General features: G+C 50.1%; 1 long non-coding RNA gene across 6 annotated transcripts in view; it reads right to left on the bottom strand.

Moving 5' to 3' along the window:
• The window catches only part of LOC118145782 (uncharacterized), a 38523-nt gene extending 20981 nt beyond the window's left edge, over positions 1-17542 (bottom strand). For 4 of the 6 annotated variants that reach the window (XR_004731223.3, XR_004731218.3, XR_013522881.1 and 1 more), the window contains exons 1-3: positions 17270-17542; positions 15371-15452; positions 14727-14872 (exon numbers count right to left, since the gene is read on the bottom strand). This is a non-coding gene — a long non-coding RNA (uncharacterized LOC118145782). Of the gene's footprint in view, positions 1-14726; positions 14873-15370; positions 15453-16971; positions 17174-17269 lie in introns of all 6 variants that reach the window. The other 2 variants (XR_013522882.1, XR_004731221.3) reach the window with 1 other exon arrangement.
• Positions 17543-18062: the final 520 nt, after the last annotated feature.

Raw genomic sequence — 18062 nt, 5'->3', positions numbered from 1 at the left:
AAGGCTAACCCGAGACCAGAGACACGCTGTGGGGAGCCGGGTGAAGAGGAGGGAAAGCACTGCTCCAGGAGGAGGAAACAGCAGGTCCCTAGGCCTGGTGGTTAGAGAGCACGAGGCATGTGTGCGGATCCAGAGGCCTGCAGAGGGGGAGCAGATCGGCTGGAGACACAACTGGGGAGGTAGGTGGGGCAGCTCCTGGAGGTCTTGTGGGCCACTATGAACCTGCGGCTTTATCCTGAAGATGTACACGTCATGGGGATGGTGAGCCTCCCTGAAAAGGGGCCTTTTGACGAACATAACCAGACTCAAATCTCAGCCTCACATCCCACTGGGACTATATTAACAAGCCACTTAGCCTCTGTTACCTCGTTTTCCTCCTATGTAAAGTAGCAGTACCAGTCCCTACGTCATAAATTGTTTTGCTGAATTTATTACATGGGCTAATACATATGAAACATTTAATACTAGTATCCAGTATACAGTATGCACTCAATAAGTGTTGGCGATTATTGTTGTTGGGATTCTATAAATAATGCTATCAGCAGATTGTCTGGCACCTCAAAGAGTTCATTTTGTCCTTAGAAACTTCCTCCCAAGGCATCCTTTTCATTCTGGCTCCAGCCCTCAGGGCCTGGCCCTCCCCTGCTCCTGCCTCCTTGAAGGGCTGTGGCTGGACAGGGGCTGGTGAGTCATGAATTAGGGCTAAGGGCAGTAGAACCTGGGAGTGGTGTTTCCTGGGACCTCCCTCCATGCCTTCCTAACCATGTCTGAAGCTGCCCCTAGAGGCCCAGGATCAGAACATGGGGCAGGGTTGTGGGGGAAGGTCCTCACAGCAGGAACAGAGCGGAAATGGCGGGCAGGAGGCGACTCTGTCTCACACTCCACAGTTGACACCCACTTCTGCATGGAGGATGGGATCCTCCTATCCTGAGAACCTGCTGGGACTGTGGTCATCATTCCTGTTCACAGTCAAAGATACAGAGGCCCGGAGAGGGGAAGCTGTTAGCCCAAAGCCACACAGAAGCTGGTGGCCAGGCTGGGACTCAAGCCCAGGATTGAGAGGTGCACAGGGAGGGGCCTGGAGGCCCTGCTGAGGCCCCTGCTGTCCTTTCCAGTGCCCCCAACTCCCCACTCCTGGCCCATTCATGTCCAGCCAGCCCTGCCAGTTTAGCATCCTCACACTCACCAGGCCCTCTGAAGCCTCAGACTTTAGCGCGTTTTTCCCCCATTGCCTACCTGGGGCCGCCGCTATCAGACTGGACAATTCTGGGAAGACAGTACCTCTTCCAGGAAGTCTTCCCTGCTCTTTACACATCTATCCCTAGCTGGGTTGGGGCCCTTTCAGCCTCCTCCGCTTCCCAGGATTACTACTTTCACTGTGGGTCATCATCTTTTACCTGTGGGACTCAGAGCTCTTGAAGTATAGGGACGGGAGCTGAGTCATCTGTCTGCCCATGCCCAGCACAAGGTCAGGCACAGAAGAGCCTGCTGATAAGATGGTAAGGGGATGGAGAAACAGACGATGGACAAGTAAACACTGTGGTCCATTAAATGCAAAATGCCCTTGGTGGATGCTTTTGAACTGAAGATGGAAGAAAAATGCCAAGTCATCCATGAAGGTCAGCACATCCAGCCCTCAGCCAGGAGTCTGGGGCCATGAAAATGTACCAAACAGAACCCCTGCTTGGAGGAGCTGCACTGTTGTGAGGAACAGATATGTAAATAACAGGGAACAGCACCTCTGACAAGGGAAAAACTCAGTCAGCTGTGTGTTTGATTAATGGGTTGATTCTGTGTGGGGTGGGCAGGCAGCAAGAGGACTTTGCAAAGGAGCCTGTACCCAGCACAGCATTACAATTAACAAACACAACCCTATTGCACTGGGTCTCACAATAACATTGTGAGATTCTTTGTTCTCTTCAAGGATAGATAGAAAGAAGATAGATAAATAAACGGATGGATGGACAGATGGATGGACAGATGGAAGGATCGATGAGTGGATCGATAGAAAGAATATATGTAGGTCATTTATTTGTATAACCTATCTCTATTTCTACTTTGTTCCTCCAAAATTTTAATGACTAAGAAGAATAAAAGCAGTACAGTATCACAAAATAAAATAATAAATATGTGAGAATATTAGGACCAAAGGAGAGTAAAGGCTTTTTTTTTTTTTAAAGGTAAATGTAGGAGTGAAATCTGTATGCAAAATCCGTGCTAGAATTTGGTCACCATTTTGGATATGAGCTTTCTAGCAACAAAGCAAAGAGGGAAATACAGATTACACATCTATGGGGCCCATAAGACAATGGAGTATTAAACTAATTGCTCAAAAGAAATACAACTGCTCCTAGTGCCAAGCAAAGAGAAAAGCCTCTTAGGTTTTTGTATGAGAACCCTTATGTGTGATTGTGAACTGCATCTTCAACAACGGCCTTACAGGGAGTCCAGCAGCAGTGTTCCTAGGAAGACCTACTGGAACTTTACCCAGTGTGGTTTGCACCTTCCCAGAGTGCAGTCAGTGGGAAAAGCAAATCAGTGATGGTCAAAGTGAAGGGGTGCGTGCTTGTCAAAATCCAGCATCTTAAATGCGTGTGTGTGTGTGTGTGTGTAGGTATGCACATCCAACCTCCATTAATACCACTTCTCTCAGCCAAACCTCTACAAGGTAAAGAGTAGCAGCAGCCCCTAAAACGCACTTATTTTGTATTGTCCACTAAAAGCAGAGGCGCAAGCTTTGAAGGGTGGGCATGACAGCAGCTGACCTTGAGACGCCAGCAAGGACATGAAGCCAACTCCAAGGCCACCTCTGTGTGGAAGGTCACCATTTCATAAATGGAGAGACAGAGGATCTGAGAGGTGGAATAACTTGCCAAGGAGCACACAGTGGTGGATCTGGGTCTCAAACTGAAGTCTTTTATATTAATGTTATCACCAGCCATCCCGCTGAATTATTTTATCATTTGGAATTACATATATTTCTTCTTCCTTTCCAATATTAATTTCCTTGTCTAATTGCATTGGCTAGTACTTAATTTTCTTGTCTAATCACAGTGGCTATTTCTTTTTCTTGGACCGTACTCTCTCCTTCTCAAAGTTACATTAAAGAAAAGTAGTTATCCCACTGGACGGTCACACCTATCTGGAGAGTCAGGCCAGGGTTAGTTATCTTTCCAGGCAATATGCAAGGAGACTGAGGCCCAACAGGGCCATTAACTTGCCCAAGGTCAAACAGTGGGTAAGTGGGATGATATCCACTGGATTCTCACATAGATATGAACCCAGGTATCTGACCCCTCACCTCCCCACAGTGTGAGGCCATTTCCCCCCTTCTTCAGGCTGAATCTGTGTGCCCATCTCAGCCTTCTTTGCCATGGGGCCTTGGGCAGGAATCTTGCGCAGGAATCCCACAGTCACCCCTCACTCAGGGCAAGAGCCCTTCCCCACCTCACTGCCCATGGCAACCTCTGATGCCCTGGAAAGATTCGAGGCTGGTGCTTTAGAAACTGGTTGCTCGTCCTAGTTCTGCTACCCTCCCTTATGGTGACCACTTAGAGGTCATTTACTTTGAGCTCCAGATTTCTCATCTGTGAATGGGGGCATCACCCCCGATGCCAGAGCTAAAAGGGGAGGGGGCGTGAGAAGAGAGGGGGTGGGCAGGGCTGCTCAAAGGACACCTGTGTGCTTCTCCTTGGACTGCCTTGCTACCTCTCTCCCTCTTGTCACCTGTCCTAACCCTCTTCTTGTTCTCTGCCATGCAGAGACTGGTGTGCAAGTCTCTGTGAACACCACAATGGAGTGAACGACATTGCCTGCTTGTCATCATCGTCATCATCATCATGATTCTGTCCTCAAGACAACCTGGCCACACGTCATCCTGTCTCCACACCAGGCTGTCAGTGTTCTAGTTCTGCTGTGACTCTAAGCCTCAATTTCCCCACCTAACAACTGATGAAAATAACCTCTGCCACTGGGTCTGCTGGAGAGCCTGGGGGAACTGAGAGATTCTCAAGTAGGCTGGGAGGAAGAGGGGCTAACACTGAGCTCAGGCTCTTGAGTCCACAGATCAGAGTGGGACTTTAGATGACCCATTTACATCTGCACAAGGTGCATCGCCTCTCTGAGCCTCAGCTTCCTCACCTGTAAGATGGGAATAACCATACTATATACCTGGAAGGGCTGTCTCAAGGTGGAGTAGATTCATCCCCTTTGAGGAGGGCTGGGACCCTCCTCTCATGAGTGAGGGAGCTGGGAGCACTTGGAGCCAGGGAGGAGAAATTTCTTTCTGGGTTTCAGTTCCCTTCCCATCCCTTTTTGGCCTTCTTGTTGTGGATAGTGCATGAGTCACCAACCCATTTGACAGACAGGGAAACTGAGGCTCCTGGGAGTGAAATCAGTACCCACATAGGGCCAGTCAAAAGCAGACACTGCACGACCCAGATAACTGGGCCTGCTTTGCACCCAGCTGCATGATCTCCTTCACCCAGAGGTTCAGAGCCTGCAGATGTTAGACCCTGAGGGCCCCAGAGTGCAGGATCGGGGAAGCTGTATGTGCTCACAAAGGACTGTGTGCTGACGGAACCAATCAGGCACCACATGCACACATGTACTACTGCTTTTCAAAGACATGCAGATGGCACTGTCGTGAGTAAAATACAAATCCATTTCGAAGCGTTGCTGATTTCACAGCAGATTTTATCACTGGGTATGTTCTCAGTCAGCCGATATTAGAAGTCAAATAGTAGCATGTGAGACTCTAACTTTTTTTGACATTAAAATGAGTCTTCATATGTGAACATGCTGGGAACCCCTGCCCAAGACCAGGCCAGGTCTCATGCTCCCCTCACTGTGCCAGGCATGCTGTCCGCACCCCAGGCACAGCTATGATTGATGGACAGTGCTGAGGGCTGACGGAGGAGGCTGAGCGTCCAGCTCTGGGGAGGCGGGGGGCTGGCTGGGCTCTAAGAGGATGCCCCACAGACGACTCCAAGAGATTTTAGAGCAAGATCACTGAGCTTGGACCAGGGGATGTCCACCCAATCCGAGACCCACAGCTTCCCCTCTGAGAAGTCCCCTCCCCTCTCTGAGCCACACTTAACTCTAAAAAGGGGGTGATTAGCCACCTCCCAGGGTTGTCAAATGGAATCATGCACATGAAAGTGCCTTGGGAACTGCAAAGTACCCCCACATATAGGATCCTAAAGAGATGTAGAGTCAAGAGAGAAGCTGGGACCCCCTTAGAATGCTCCTCACATCACCCTGCATGCCAGGCACTCCATCTACAGAATTTCATTGAATCTTCGCAGCTGCTCTGGAAGGCAGGCATCATAGTTCCCATTCTACAGATAAGAAAACTGAGGCTTGGAGCCTAAAAGGGATTTACTCAAAGTCATGAGGCAAGTTGGTGTGGAGCTGGGCTTAGGTTGGTGTTCCCTGGAGCCTGTGGACTGAGCCCTGTACTCCCTGAGGCCAGGGAAAGCACACAGCAGGAAGCAGTGGGCCTTAGACTGACAACCTTGTCAAGAGTGGCCAGAGTGTTCCAGGCCTGGGTTCCTGCATGGAGCTGGATGGAGCCGGGCATGGAGCGCCTTGTGCTGGTGGTATGGCTTGCAGATCCCATCTGGCCGGCCCTTCCGTCCTCAGAGGCAGATAAGGGGGAGGCACTGAGGAGTGTTGAACAAATGTCTGATAAAGCCCCCCCATCTTCCCACTCCTCCACCTCATAAATTTGGGCCTGGAATGCTCATTATTCATGGGGGAGTGCTGTGGTGGAGAAAGGCAGTCAGGCTGGGCCTCCTGGGAGTTAAAGATGATTCATCAGGGTGGGAGCTGAGGGTGGGCTCGACTCTGTCACTGCTCTGCAATGTGGGCCGAGGTGCCAGGTGTCTGTGGAGTGCCAGGTCCCTGGGACTGGGCAGAGGCAGTGGGGTGTGGCAGAAAGAGCAGTCTGGGGTCCAGGGGGCCCAGACAGAGAGCACAGAGGGGAGGAAACACTGCTGGAGTTGGGCCCTGGCACTGGGGCCAGAAGACAGCAAGTGTGTACAGGCCAGGTGACGATGGGGACAGTGCGAGGGATTATCCTGGGACCTAGAAGTGTGAGGACTGAGAGGCTCTGAAGGCCCTACCTGCACAGGTTACCAAGCCCCTGGTACTGAGCAGCGTGGCCACATCGGCTGTGGGGCTGGGGGTCTGGCACATTTGTTATTGGATTCCCACTTAGAGATGAGAACACTGAGGCTCAGAGAGGGTTTGTGTAAGCGGTTTGTGTAAGGTTACAGAGTAGGACGGTGACACAGCTGGAGTAGGGCCGAACCCTTTATAGCCTGTGCTGGGCATGGAGAGGAGGTGCGGTCGGGCATGAGCACCTGCGGGCATGGCAGTGACTCTGGGGAGGAAGACAGGGGCAGGGATTTTCACCCAGAGCACAATGTTCTTAGTCCCTAGAGTGGATCAGCTGCTATTCTGTCAGAGTCACCGAAGGCTGCCAGCCTAAGTCGACTTCTCATGGTCAGACTTTAGGTGTGTGCGTCTATGTGGTTATTTTCAGGCCCAGATTTCCTGATTGTCACAGTTCCCCACTAGGCAGACTCCAGCCAGGGACAGCCAAGGAGGAGGAGGAGAATACCTTCCTTTCACTGGGAGTCCCAGGGAGCAGTAGGGTGGACCCCGAGTTAGCACCTCCTGCAGGATAATGCCAGTGCTGAAGATGTCCCCTGTGAGGGTGCCCCGCCCAGGGCGCCCAGACCGTCACAGCAGCTCTGCAGTCTCAGGGCAGAGCCACACCACCATCACCCACTGACCTTCAAGCCAGGCCAGGAGCATCTATTCTCCTTGATTCACCGGTAAAGAACCTACAGCTCGTTCAGAATGGAAAAGTGGTCAACTCAAGGTCACAAATGCCGAGGACTGGCGATCACCCTCTCCCTGCACCTTACAAGCACCTGGCTAAACAGAGGCCCCCGAACCTACTGGCAGCCTCCCACCCATCCCTAAGCTGGTCTTCCAGGCTGGCCAGGGTTGGGGAGCCTGCTGAGTGTCCAGGAGCTCTGCATAACCATGGTCAGTGGTCTTGAGCACAAAGCGTCTGTCCACCACACAGTTTTGGGACTTGAGGCGGCCATGAGGGAAATGTCGGTGGTACAGATATCTCATGCCCTGAGGTGAACATAATGGGAGTCCACTCATGCCCACCCACTGATTGGTGCTCACAGGGCATAGTGGCCTAGTCACGAAGCCATGGTGAAGTTAGGGTCTGTAATGAATGAGAGGGAACCTGGTTCTCTCGGAATTCTCACAGGCCCCAGAAGCCTTCCTGCCTCCCCATATCCGTGGCCATGCTATTTGGATATCCCTGGGTTAGACAAAGCTGAAAGAGCCCAGCTGTGGGAAATCTGAGCATCTCCTGTCTCCCTGCCCTCCCACTTCCCTGCAGTGCCAGACCCAGGGAGGGATCTCACATGGATCAAATCCAGTTCAGGGAGGCCTTGAAGGTCCAGTCTAGGTGCAGGACTTCATTCCACAGGACTTCGTTCCAGGCTGCCTTGTGGGCAGTGCTCCAGAAACAGAGCACTGACCCCAGGTTCACGAAAAAGCCTAGGCAGGTGGCAACATTCTCATGGCGCAGCTCCCACATTGTCAGGACAATGGGCACCTTAGCAGTCCTCAGTGGCCATTCGAGGGCTGGACCAGGTGCAACCCACATCTAGGCCACTTCTACTTAGCACCAAGCACAAGGCTAAGCATGGAGGGGCATCAGAAGTGCTGAATGAGTTTATGGGTGGATGGATGGATAGACAGACAGATGGATGAAGGGGTCGGTGGTGAGGGATGGATGGAGTGTGGATGGATGAATGCATGTATGAATAGATGGTGGTGGGTGGTGGATGGATGGATGGATGGATGGGTGGATGGGTGAATGTGTGGATGGGCAGGTGGATGGGTAGTTGGTGGGTAGGCAGGTAGATGGGTGGGTGGGTGGGTGGGTGGCTGGTGAACGGTGGTGAATTGGTACTTGGTGGGCTGGTGGGTAGATGGGTGGGTGGGTGGCTGGGTGGATGGATGGGTTGGTGGGTGATTGGTCAGCAGGTGGATGAATAGTTGGTCCGTGGGTGAGTGGTTGGGTGGGTGGATGGGTGGTTGCCTGGTTGGTGAGTAGGTGAGTAGATGGATGGGTGGATGGGTGGGTGGATAAATGGGTGCATGGATGGATGAATGGGTAAGTGGTTGGGTAGTTGGTGGATGGGTGGTTGCATGGTTGGCAAGTGGGTGGGTAGATGAATGGGTGGATGGGTGAGTGGATGGATGAGTGAATGGATGGGTGAGTGGATGGGTGGTTGGTGGGTGGGTGGTGAATGAGTTGATAGGTGGATAAATGGTGGATAATTGGTGATGAATAGATAGAAGGACAGATGGATAGATGGATGGATTGATGAATGGATTGGTGAGTGAAAGACTGAATGAGTGAGTGAACAAGTGAATGAAACCACTATGGATGAATAAGTGAATGAGCTGTGGTCAATTCCACAGACTAGGGATGTAGGCCTGTTTTCCAGTTTAAGTGCCATCATAGATCTGAAAACTGTGCGAGTCATCTCCCACAGGACTAGGGGATTGAAGGGGAAGGAAGAGGAGCAGAAGGGATCAGGCATAAGCAGAAAGAAACCTCCCCAATAGCTTCCCAGCAAGTTATTACAGAAAACTCAGACCCAGCCTGGGACACTAGCATTTGTCCAGAGCAGGGAAGATGGAAACTTGCCTGGCACTGCCCCCTTCACAAAAACAGTTAAGGGATCGACTAGTGGAGGAAACCTGTATACTCTCCCCAGTTACAGGTTCACAAGCACGTTAGCCTGTGTGGTGATTTAAGAATGGCCTCAAATCCTTAGACACTTTTGCCATCAAGAAGTGGAATTCTGTCCCCACCCCTTGAATCTGAGTGGCTCTGTGATTACTGTGACCAATGGAATGTAGTGGAAGTGGCCCTGTACCTTTCTGGCAGCTCCCATTTCCCATGGAGTACTGTCTGATACAGTTCTGAACTCCCAGAAAAGAAGTCCTGCCCTGTGTCACCCTGATGGAGAGACTGCATGGGAGGCTCTGAGACTAAGGAGCGGGAAGACAAGCCCAGTGAACCCAGTTTTCTGGCTGTCCTGCTCAGGCACTGAGCACATGAGGGAAGCCATTTTAGGTCCTCCGGACCAAGAATCAGCAAACTTCTCTGAAAACTTCCAAAAAGTAACTTTTAGCCTTTGCAGGCCATATAGCCTCTGTTACACCTATTCACCTTTGCCTTTGTACCACAAAAGCAGCCATGGACGGTACATAAATAAATAAGCATGGCTGTGTTCCAGTACAACAATTTACACAAGCAGGCGGTGGGCCTGATTTTCACCAGCAAAATACCACTGAGTGATCCCCAAACAATACAAAGCAGAACAGAAGAATCACCCAGCTGAGCCAGGCCCCAATTTCTTACCCACAAAACTGTAAGATATCATTAAATGGCAACTGTTTTAAGCCACTACATTTTAGAGTAAGTTGTTACACAGTGATACGTAGCCAAATAAATCACATTAAATGTTCTGAAAAGTACCATGGCTGGCCGTGGGCAGTGGATCCTGCCTGTAATCTCAGCACTTTGAGAGGCCGAGGTGGGCAGATCACTTGAGGCCAGGAGTTTGAGACCAGCCTGGCCAACATGGTGAAACCCCATCTCTACTAAAAATGCAAAAATTAGTTGGGTGTGTGTGGTGCATGCCTGTAATCCCAGCTACTTGGGAGGCTGAGGTGGGAGGGTCACTTAAGCCTGGGAGCCAGAGGTTGTAGTGAGCTGAGATCCCACCACTGCACTCCATCCTGGGTGACAGAGTGAGACACAGTCTCAAAAAAAAAAAAAAAAATCTACTCACATAGGTTGCAAGATGCCCACTGGGAAATGCCTAACTTAGCTTCCAGTCACTTAATCCTTCTGAACTTTATTTCGGATTGTGGTGATGTTGGAGATATCAATAAAATTCACCATTTATAAAAAGCACATCACTTGCCAGGAAGAGTTCTAACTTATTTCATATGTTCTCTGCAATCATAATCCCCCAGGCTGAGGGTCTCCTTGCTGGAACCTAAAGACCCCTCATCACACAGACTTCGGAGCCTGGAGCCCTGGCCTCCACTGAGCCTCTGGGGGGCTGTACTGTCGGGGCCACAAGCCACTGACCACCCCTGCATGTATTAGTTAGTATGGGAAGTCTTCAAAGAGAGGCCCACCAGGACTGAGTGGAAACAAAGCCGGCCGACTTCCCAAAACGCCCTTTCTTTTAAGGGTTGAAAGCACTTTGAAATATGGCACTAGACAAGGATGCCCTCTCTCACCACTCCTATTCGATATAGTACTGGAAGTTCTAGCCAGAGCAATCAGGCAAGGAAAAGAAATAAAGGGCATTCAAATAGGAAAGGTGGAAGCCAAATTGTCTCTATTTGCAGACGACATGATAGTATACCTAGAAGACCCCATCGTCTCAGCCCAAAAACTCCTGAAACTGATAAGCAACTTCAGCTGTGTTAGGATACAAAATCAAAGTGCAGAAATCATAAGCATTCCTATACACCAATAACAGACTTAAAGAGAGCCAAATCAAGAATGAACTGCCATTCACAATTGCTACAAAGAGAATAAAATACCTAGGAATACAACTAAAAAAGTAGGTAAAGGGCCTCTTCAAGGAGAACTACAAACCACTGCTCAACAAGAGAGGACACAAACAGATGGAGAAACATTCCATGTTCATGGTTAGAAAGAATCAATATCATGAAAATGGCCATACTGCCCAAAGTAACTTACAGATTCAATGCTATCCCCATCAAGCTACCAATGACCTTCTTCACATAACTGGATAAAACCACCGTAAACTTCATATGGAATCAAAAGAGAGCCCACATAGCCAAGTCAATTCTAAGCAAAAAGAACACAGCGGGAGGCATCACACTGCCGGACTTCAAACTATACTAAAAGCCTACAGTAATCAAAACAGCACGGTACTGGTACCAAAACAGAGATATAGACCAATGGAACAGAACAGAGGCCTTGGAGGCAACACAACACATCTACAACCATCCGATCTTTGACAAACCTGACAAAAAGAAGCAATGGGGAAAGGATTTCCTGTTTAATAAATAGTGTTGGGAAAACTGGCTAGCCATGTGCAGAAAGCAGAAACTGGACCCCTTCCTGACACCTCACACTAAAATTAACTCCAGATGGATTAAAGACTTAAACATAAGACCTAACACCATAAAAACCCTAGAAGAAAATCTAGGCAAAACCATTCAGGACATAGGAGTAGGCAATGACTTCATGACCCAAACACCAAAAGCATTGGCAGCAAAAGCCAAAATAGACAAATGGGACCTAATCAAACTCCACAGCTTCTTCACAGCAAAAGAAACAGTCATTAGAGTGAATTGGCAACCAAAAGAATGGGAAAAAAATTTTGCAGTTTACCCATCTGACAAAGGGCTGATATCCAGAATTTACAAAGAACTAAAACCGATTTACAAGAACAAAACAAACAAGCCCATTCAAAAGTGGGAAAAGGATATGAATAGACACTTTACAAAAGAAGACATACATGAGGCCAACAAACATATGAAAAAATGCTCATCATCACTATCATTAGAGAAATGCAAATCAAAACTACATTGAGATACCATCTCACGCCAGTTAGAATGGCAATCATTAACAAATCTGGAGACAGGCCAGGTGCAGTGGCTCACGCCTATAATCCCAGCACTTTGGGAGGCCAAGGCAGGTGGATCACGAGGTCAAGAGATCGAGACCATCTTGGTCAACAAGGTGAAACCCCGTCTCTACTAAAAATACAAAAATTAGCTGGGCATGGTGGTGCGTGCCTGTAGTCCCAGTTACTCAGGAGGCTGAGGTAGGAGAATTGTTTTTGAACTCAGGAGGCAGAGGTTGCAGTGAGCCAAGATCACGCCATTGCACTCCAGCCTGGGTAACAAGAGCAAAACTCCATCTCAAAAAAAAAAAAAATCTGGAGACAACAGATGCTGGAGAGGATGTGGAGAAATAGGAACACTTTTACACTGCTAATGGGAGTGTAAATTAGCTCACCCATTGTGGAAGACATTGTGGCGATTCCTCAAGGACCTAGAAATATATACTGGGTATATATCCAAAGGACTATAAATCGTTCTACTGTAAGGACACATGTACACGAATGTTCCTTGCAGCACTATTTACAATAACAAAGACCTGGAGCCAACCCAAATGCCCATCGATGATAGATTGGACAGGGAAAATGTGGCACATAAACACCATGGAATATTATTCAGCCATCAAAAACGATGAGTTCCTGTCCTTTGTAGGGACATGGATGAACTTGGATACCATCAATCTCAGCAAACTGACACAATAACAGAAAATGAAATACCGCACGTTCTCACTCATTGGCGGGTGTCGAACAATGAGAACACATGGACACAGGGAGGGGAGCACTACACACGGGTCTGTTGGGGGGAATAGGGGAGGGACAGCGGAGGGTGGGGAGTTGGGGAGAGATAGCATGGGGAGAAATGCCAGATATAGGTGAAGGGGAGGAAGGCAGCAAATCACACTGCCATGTGTGTACCTATGCAACAATCTTACTATCTTGCATGCTCTTCACATGTACCCCAAAACCTAAAATGCAATTAAAAAAAAAAAAGAAAGAAAGCGCTGTTCTGTGTTTGGCCACGCGGGGGAGCTGCTCCACAAAACTGGTAAATAAGCCACCCCACGGGAAAAGGCCGCGCGGGCTGCCAGCTTCCCCGCTGAGTGCAGGCAGGGTCCTGAGCCCTGACGTTATCTGCAGTAGATCAACCTCATGCCACTGATGAAGAAACCATAGCACAGAGAGGTTTGGTAACTTGTCTGAGGTCACAAGGGTGCAGGATCGGGTGGAGGGGGCGGCAGAGGGACTTCCTGTAATCTGACCCCAAAGAGTGTGCCCCTCACCCCTCTGACTCCTGGCTCCTGAGAGCTCCCACTGTGGCTGGCACTCAGTCCCCCGCAGCAGGGGTGGAGGAGTCTCAGGGTCTCCCCACCCACTGCTGCCAGGCTCTGGCCATGCCAGCCAAATTGTTCGCGTTCGCCCAGTTCTGCTGACATGCTACCTCCACGCCTTTGCAGGAGATGGAGTGCCCTCTGCCTGGAATGCCTTTCCCCATCAGCTTCATTCCAAAACCAACTTCTCATTGTCCGGTCCTGCCCAATGTCACCTCTTCTGTGAAGCCCTCCCCATCCATCTCCAAGCGGATCAGCTCCTCCAGCCTCTGGGCCACCCTGTGCCCTTCGTACACACCTGTCTTCCACCAGACTCAGGCTCCTCATGCCTGGGGCCCAGCCAGATCTTCCCTGTGTCCCCAGAGTGCAGCCAGGGTCGGGCAGACTGTGCCCCATAAGAAATACATTTTACTGGCCAGGCGGGGTGGCTCATGCCTGTAATCCCAGCACTTTGGGAGGACGAGGCAGGCGGATTGCCTAAGCTCAGGAGTTCGAGACCAGCCTGGGCAACATGGTGAAAACCTTATTTCTACTAAAAAAAAAAAAAAAAAAAAAAAAAAGTCTCCAGGCATGGTTGCATGTGCCTGTAGTCCTAGCTACTCGGGAGGCTGAGGCAGGAGAGTTGCTTGAACCCGGGAGTCGGAGGTTGCAGTGAGCAGAGATTGCACCACTGCACTCCAGCCTGGGTGGCAGAGCGAGACTCCGTCTCCAAAAAAAGAAAAAGAAAAGAAAAGAAATACATTTAATCTGAGTAGACTTACAAGGCCGAGTGTAGAGAACTCGAGTATCCTCATAGTTACTACTTTTATTATATTCTGTTTTATTTTAGTCTGCCCAATTCTATTCTTCTCTATTTTTCTATTCCACTCTTTCTTTTTAAGAATCATACTAGTCTTGATTCACTGAATTGATTTCTTGACCCAAATGGGCTGCAAGTTTTTTTTTCTCACAGTTTGAAAAAAAACCAGGTCTAGATTAAGACCCCTTCTGCCCTCCAGGTGCCACCTCTTCACTTCCACCGTGTCTTTCCCTGGCCAACTACTTCCTTATACACCTGTCACTGTCACCTCCTCCAAGAAGCCTCCTCAAATCCCTCAGAGCCCAGTCCCATGCTTTGCCGGCTCTACACGCCCCTGCTTCCCAGGATGGTCCCAATCTCTGTGCCATAACCACCCCTGCTTACTCAGCTGTCTCCCCTCACACAGTCATCCCCTAGAGCAGCCTCTGTGTCTGCCCCATTCACTGCTGAGACCCAGCTTCCAGCCACAATAGGTGCTTGATAAGTCCAGGAAGTGATCAATCAATCAACAGACTCCACAAAACCAAGAGTGGCTCTAACTCCCTGCCTGGGGCTCAGGTACTGCTACACCTTCATTTCTCTCATTTTCCCAGGCCACAACCACAGACACCCTTTGCTCCCACTCCACTGGAATCGGAGCTGAAAATCTGGTTGCAGTGCTGGCCAGCTGTGTGACTTAGACTAGTTACTTACCTTCTCTGAGCTGCAAAATGGAGACTTCAGCAGGACTGGCTCACAAGGCTGTGGCTGGGTTAAAGTCAGGGCCATTGTCAAGCGCTCAGCCCAGAGTCTGATGTGGAGCGAGCCCCCCATCAGTGGCTGTATGACTTCCAGGCTGCCCACAGGAGGAAGTCACTTGAGTATACTTACTTTTCAGGCCGTCCACACTGCAAAGCTGCTAGGGATTTCTGCAGCCCCTGCTTCCCGGGTCCCAAAGAGGTGGTGCCTAGCCCCACCAGGCGGCCCATGTCTCTTGAAAGTCATGGCCAGCTGCCGGCCGTGGTCATCCAGGTGTCCTGGTGGGAGGACACAATGGCTGAGCGAGCCCAGCCAAAGTGTCTCATGATAAACAGTAGCACGTGGGCAGCAGATGCAAGGTGGGCACCAATTCACCTCCTCTCTCTGATGCCTCACAGGCTCAGGAGAAGAGGGTGTTGCCCCAGTTTTTGACCAGCAGGGCTGCTGCTGGGCAGTAGCCAGGATTGACAGGGCCCACGAAAGCAGTGACAGTGTTCTTGTGGGTCAGGAATGTGGCCAGGGCAGGAGGGGGGGTCACAGCCTGTAGGGAGGACCACGGAAGCCAGCCATGAGCCCAGCAGCAGTGATAGGTCCTGGTTGGATTGGTCCATGGTCAGCTGTGTGGCCACGCAGGGGAAGACCTGGGCAAAGGTGGAGGGACCCAGTACCATCAGGGTGAAGGACCCTGCCCCACAGGCCTGCTGTGGGAGGGAGGGCATCCCAAAGCACCGCAGAGAAGAGTGGCTGTCCTTGGATGACTGAGAGTAGACCCCTACCATGGGCCCTGGCAGGGCAGGGAGGGCTTCCTGTACAGCAGCATCTGGCACCAATCTTCAGGGTACAAGCTCCCATGCAGTCCTGGGAAAGGGTGGAATAAGGACAATTTTGCTTTCTAGCATTTTTTGCCAGCACTGTCTGTGTAACTGTGAGGTAGACACCCCTCCCACAGTCTCAGTCTCCTCATTGGTAAAATGAGGGACTTGGGCCCATGATTGCTAAAGACCCCTGAGCTTTGGGACCTAACACCCTCCCCATGCCTGGCCCACAGCCTCATGATGACCATGTGAAGTCCTGGGCTGGAATTTAATCACGAGGTGTGTGCTATGGAGTCAGAGCCAGCCAGACCCGCTGCCCTGATCCCTGTCTCTGTGACCCTGGATCAATCTCTGAAGCTTTCTGTGCCTCATTTTCCTGCTCTGTAAGATGTGGACAATGAAGCCTACTTTATGGAGTTATTGTGATTAAATGACATCATGTGAAGCTTGTAGGACAATCCCTGGCACTTAGGTGTTCAATAAATCCTACCTCTTTTTTTTTTTTTTTTAGACAAAGTTTCACTCTTGTCACCCAGGCTGGAGTGCAGTGGCACAATCTCAACTCACTGCAACCTCCAACTCCTAGGTTCAAGCAATTCTGCCTCAGCCTCCTGAGCAGCTGGAACTACAGGTGTGCACCACCATGCCTGGCTTGTGTGTGTGTGTGTGTGTATTTTTAATAGAGACGGGGTTTCACTGTGTTGGCCAGGCTTGTCTTGAACTCCTGACCTCAGGTGATCTGCCTACCTCTGCCTCGGCCTCCCAAAGTGCTGGGATTACAGGTGTGAGCCACTGCGCCTGGCCTAAATCCTACCTCTTTCAACCTATGACTGATTTCTTCCTTTACCATCCTCCAAGGTAGGTCAAGTTCTCCTAGTGCTTTCTGAGCTTCCCCTCCTCTTCTCCTCCAAGCCCAGCACTGTTTCACAGTCCTGGACTCTCTTGGATTCAGCCCGCCCTGGGGCTTAAGCACATGCCCAGCACGGGAAGCCCACCACGTGGTGCTTGACGGGAGTTGTGGCTGAAGCATTTACAGTGCAGATGCACCTCCTGTCTCTGCTGTCCCTCACAGACCAGTGCAGGCAGAGGTCTTTCTACCCCCCATTTGCAGTACAGATGAGGAAACTGAGGGAACCTGATGAGGAGCTAGTAGAAAGATAGGATTTGACCCAAGTCTGTTCAGCTCCTCCCCACCCCACACATGACCTCATTGACCAGGACTCATGGATTCCACATTCTATCCCATCCTGATGCCCACCCTGAGACTCCAGAAGCCTGCTTGGCCTCTGCCTACATCCCTGCTATTGGCCATTCTCCACCCATGAGACTTAGCCATTACCCCTGCCCCACCATTTCTGCAGCCAATCGTCTCCCACTGTGGGTGTCCCAGGAAGGAAAAGATCCCATCTCACCCTTGAGAAACTGCCAGGCTGGTGAGGGGGCACATCCCACCCAAGAGTAGAGATGACCCCAGTAGGCAGCAGAAGGACAAGAAGGGAGGCCCTATGGGCTGAGAAAGGGCTCAAGGAGGGCTTCCCAGAGGAGACAGAGCTAGAACCCACCTTTGGAAATGTAGGTCAGAAGAGTAAGAGGAGGCTTCCAAATGCCAGCAGTGCTGGTCTGTGTAGAGTAGCTCCTTACAAACTATGCTCAGCCCAGAGGAATAGAAAGGCCTTGGAGCTACTCAGAGGAATTATGTTTATCTCCCATGAGCCCCCAAACTTGGACAAGATGCTTAATTTCTCTGAACCTCAGTTTTCTCATCTGTAAATGGAGATGAGAATAGCTGTGTGATAAAATTGTTGTAAAACTAAAATGTATAGCATGTCTTCAGTAAGGGTGAAGTAAGTAGGTACTTACTCAATGGAATAGTTCTTGTCACTGTCATCACCATCTTTAGATCTTTGAGGGGAGGCAGGTGTATTGCAGTGTCTAGAGAGCTAGACAGGGAGGTGGGAGGCTGGCATTTCATCCCCAGTCCTGCCTCTGTCCCAACCTAGGCCTCTGATCTCTAGGAGTAGCCAGTGTGCAGGGCCGGTCAAACCTAGGCCCTACTGGCCTATAATTCTACTGTTCTGCCAGCTCAGGGCTTGGTGACCTACCAGCCTTCTGCTGGACCCTCCCTTTTCTTCTACTGTGATTGCTCAAAGTGGTCTCCTAGCACCCGGGATGGGTTCCATCCCACTCCTCAGGATTAGAACCTCAGAGTGGCTGGGCAAGTTCTGGCCTCACAGAGATCATTTCAATTGATCATTTTCAATTGAAAACACAGTCATACACTGTGATAATAATGATAGCCCTCTCATCTCAACTTGTACTTTTGAAAGCATCTATATCCACTGCTTTGCCTGTTCCTCCCAGGGGCCCTGAGAAGGACTTTTTAACCCCTTTTACAGAGGAGGAAACTGTGACTCTGCGTGGGACAGTAACTTGTCCAAGTTCTCACCAAATGTTAGGACTGAACTGGCACTAGAGCTTGTCTTCCTGCCTCCTCGCCAAAGACAAAATTCACCTCTTTTTATTGATGCCTGAAACATCAGAGCTGAAGGATCCTTGGAGATATAAACTTCTAAACCAGTTCCTCTGTGTACAGATGGGGAGACAGGCACAGAAAGGAGCGTAGGTAGCCCTCAGTCACACAATGCTGCAGCAG

Source organism: Callithrix jacchus, chromosome 10, assembly GCF_049354715.1.
Source record: "Callithrix jacchus isolate 240 chromosome 10, calJac240_pri, whole genome shotgun sequence".
Lineage (NCBI taxonomy): Eukaryota > Metazoa > Chordata > Mammalia > Primates > Cebidae > Callithrix > Callithrix jacchus.
Note: the sequence above shows the minus strand (reverse complement) of the source record. Positions and strands in the feature narration are given on the sequence as shown.